Source organism: Rousettus aegyptiacus, unplaced genomic scaffold, assembly GCF_014176215.1.
Source record: "Rousettus aegyptiacus isolate mRouAeg1 unplaced genomic scaffold, mRouAeg1.p scaffold_m13_p_11, whole genome shotgun sequence".
NCBI lineage: Eukaryota > Metazoa > Chordata > Mammalia > Chiroptera > Pteropodidae > Rousettus > Rousettus aegyptiacus.
In genome coordinates, this window is record NW_023416286.1 from 10,138,070 (window position 1) to 10,142,496 (window position 4,427).

The following is a 4,427-nucleotide window of genomic DNA, read 5'->3' on the forward strand; positions in this document are numbered from 1 at the left end:
TCCAACCTGTCACATGATTATCTATGGTTTAATTCATGTGAAAGGCAAGTCTGCCTGGACTATAGCTATGATGATGTCTACTTTTGTAGATCTCTGTCTTGTTCACACATTTAGAATGACCTGCTGTGCTTTTTCATCTATGGTATTTTCTAATGATAGATGGTTTGGGTTCAAAAGCCCATCAATACATGGTGTTTGAAATGTGTATTAAACAGGTATGAAAAAGAGAGGATATAAATTGATACAAGAAGGATTAACACACAGTGTTCTCAAATACTCCCCCGAGCTTGCCTTCTTTAATTTTATTTTCATATCTCATAATTTGGACTCCTGGGGAGCTGTCTCTGGAACATTTTATTCTCCTATCTTCAATGCCTAGATCCAACACATCAAGCAGTACCATATACTTAAAAAAAAAATGAAAAACTTCAAATAGTCTCAGAAAGTAGCAGCAACTCTAACATACTTGAAGATACATGTATGTGAACGGATTATTTTTAAATCATCACCTTTTAATGTTATACTAGTATATGACCACTTGCTTTATTTCCATTAAATTTGAGTCCTAATCAAAGATGTCATTTAGTTATAATTTTTTAATCAGAAAGAAAAGGTTTTAGGTTCCATGTAAGGAAAAGACTGCAATTTCTCTTCTTTACCAGTTGTTATTTCTTAATTAGACTGATTTGTAGGCCATAAAATAAACAAAAGGATTTATTTAATTGTTTCATTAGATATTAAACATTCGATTGTTCATTCATTCATTTTGCACATTTTACTAGGGCCTGCCAGGCCCTGCAGTCACAGACAAAAGAAGTGCCTAGCAGGCAAGTGTGGAGATGAAGGATTAATTATCACTCAGGTTCTAAGGGCGGCAGCAGAGGGCCAGTGAGGGAACCAAGACTTCTTGTTATATTCTAATTGTTGTTGTAGATGTGACTCACAACATTTACCCATTTAATCCTTATAACAACTCCTGAAAAAAAGATATTATTCATCCTCAAAGAAACTAAAATTTAGAGGGATTAAGTAACTTTCCCAAAGTCACAAAACCAATATACAACAGAGCCACAAATCCAAATCATGCCTGTCTCACAGCACAACTGCACTCTATCTGCTGTGCCCGGTGGCCTCCCTAACCCTTACGAGGGGCCACTGGAGCCAAGACTTTAACTCTAAGGAGTCAGAAAACTTCACAAAAGTGGGGACAGGAGGAGTCAAGTCTTGTGGGAGAAACATGAGTCCTAGAGGTGGATGTGGTGGTGAAAGACGTGGAGGCTTGTGAGAAATGTCGAATTTAGGAACCACAAGAACTTAGCACAGGAAAGCCACTGTGGGTTCTAGAGGCAGGCTACTACATGGATTCAAATTCCAGCGGCTTTGCTTCGTAAATGTTTGATTTGGCAGGTCTTTAATCTCTCTTTTCTTACCTCTAAAATATAGATAATTGTAGGACATACTTAATAAAGTTGTTGAGGGTTAAATAACATAATATATATAAAGTACTTTATACAGTGGCTGGAACCCAGAAAGAGCTCCATGAATATTATATATTATTAATCTGAAATAGTTGGAATACATTGTGCAAGGGAAAGAGCGACAGGAGACAAGTTTAGGTTGAAAGGTCAAAGCCGGATTATGAAGTGCCTATTATTTTATATAACTGGGAACATCACTGAAGGATTTAAAGTGTGTTTAGGTGTGTATATGATTTAAAAAAATAAAATTAGTTCTAGTTCATTTAAAAATATCTTTGTGATGTCAGTGTAAAGAACAGCATAGAAGAAGTGAGACCTGAATCAAAGAGACCAACTCTGATTAGTGTGATAATTCAAAGAAAATACAATAAGGATCTGAACTTGAACTGAATCAGGTGATGGAGAAGGAAGATAGGCTTGAACAATATTAGGAAGTGGTGTTAGTAGGGTGTGGTTAACAGAGAGCAGAGGTAGGTTGAAAGCGCCAGTGGTGCCAATTGCAGAAAGAGAGGATACTGTAGAACCAGGCTCTGAAAAGTTATATACTAAAGTCGTGTCTTGTTAAAACAGTATAAGAAATTAATCTTTTCAGTCACAAAATACAGGTACTGTTCTGTTTGAGTGACCTAGAGAAACTGGCTTGAAGTTTAAAGTTAAAAATACAGAAATTTAGTTAGCAAGCAATTTAGAAAAAAATCATTTAAGTTACATTTTATTGAATAAAACTAATAACTATTTTAATATCATTCACATTTAACTTTTATATATTATGCACCCACCCTCACACATGATGCTTTTAGGTAAGATATAAATACAAAAAGAGAACATACACAGATTATATTTATGACTTCATTAGTCAAGAATGCAAAATTAGGTGGCTAATCAAGCAGGAGCAGATGTTGCACATCCCAGCATAGAGTCCCTTGGCTCCTAAAGTCCCTAGGTAGGCACATAATTACAGATGACACTGAGAACGAGATAGGGTCTCACTAGATCTATAATGTTTTATTCTTGCTGCGCCAGTGGGAAGTATTAACTCTGGGTTTACCTAAGGAGAACTCATACTAACACTTTATATACTTCTACTTATGGAAATCTATGAAAACAAAGCTATCTCTTGGTTTGTGACCCCTACTCAGGATCAACAAAGCAATTCTCTTGAGAGAATCCCATCCATTATAATTCTACATCATCATAGGCATTGAATAAGCCCAAGCTACCTGTAATCAAGCAGGGTGTAATACAGTTAGGGAAATTGATTGCTGATGTTTATTTTTAAAACAGATCCTTTAATTCTGTCACATTAAGTGAAATACGAGTTTACGAGAACAAAGTTAACTTTGGGTAGTAATAAGTTTTTATATCCGGAAGACATATAGACAATGTCCTTTATGCAAAAAAGTTTCGATTTGTTAATTATCCTCTAAAAAAAATTTCCAATAATAAAATTAGTAAGAATAAGCAGAATATTAAAATTTAATTTCATAATCATTAATCAAGATATTAATGTATGAAATTTAATACTTCTTGTAAGGTATAAACATTTATTCAATTCATAATTTTGAAGCAAGGATATATGTTTAAGAGAAACTGTTTCATTCTTCAACCACAAAACCTACACAGAATGGTTTCAGCACCAGGGATAGTAATCTTCCTGGATACTGGTGAATGCCGTAACACAGATGAGTAAATGCTGTGCATTTAACTTCATATTAATTGCTAGGTTTATATGAGCATATATAACATGATAGGAGCATAAGCACCAGGGGAACATTCAACACACGTTTTTTGTTATTGTTCTTGTTATACGTGAAGTTGATGCAATAAAAAGGTGGTTAAATTTCTCCTTACTCACAGACATCCATCAAATATGAAAAATTAATGTACATCATTAAACATTACTTGTTTTATACATATGAATTTAAAATGTAGCACAATGAACCACAATTTCTCAACAGAAACAAAAATACAAGGAAAACAAAATATCATGAATTGAAGTTGTCAAAGCAAACTAATGTTCACTGTAAAAGTAAAAGAAAAAGAAAGAAAGAATCACACAAAATTTTTTTAAAATGTTGGTTTTCCAAACATGGTCACAGGAATACTGTGTATTAAAATTTTTAATAACAATTTTCATCAATATGCTTTGAAGAATATATTTAGTGAACTTTTGAGCAACTGGAATATCTTACTTACTAATATGTGTGTTTCTAAAGGAAGGTGAAGTAAAGTACACCAAAAGCTGCAGGAAAACATATTTAGTAACTTACAGAAATTTACCAAAAAGTGTGACTGTTGACTACAAGAATGATTGCAAATCCATGCATTAGAGTTTTTTTACATCTCAATTTTCAAAGTATAATTGTTCTGAAAAAGTTGGCCAAGTTGAAGAAAAGCTATTAATATATAAGTAGATATATTTGAATTGATATCCTTCATTAAAAACTAGGTTATCTGGGTGCTGCACAGTTTTGCATATGGCTATTTATTTGATTATATACCAACAACAAATATAAAAATTTCTTAGGCAACCAATACCCAACATATTTTTTGGGAGGTGGATCTCTCTTTATGGTTATGATACTAATTTATAATTAACAGGCATCTAAGTGGGATGCTGTACCTGTAAAACTAGTACTCAAAAAGCCAATTACCAGGAATGCATGATGGAATATAAAACTATTGCCTTCTGAAATCATATTATTTACATAAATTTTACAGAGTTAGTGTCTGTGTCTTTACTATAATGTAAGCACCACGAGGACAGGCACTTTGTCTTCAGTAAACACACAGGCATGTAAACCAATGTTTCATTAACCCCACAGCCTGTAACACTTCCCGTGAACTGAAGGGAGCCAAGTTTTCGGGAGGAGAAGTACACAATGCTTGCAGGAGAAGACCTCGATGCTGAGGCCATTCCTCCACCTTGGAGAGAACCGATCCTCTGTG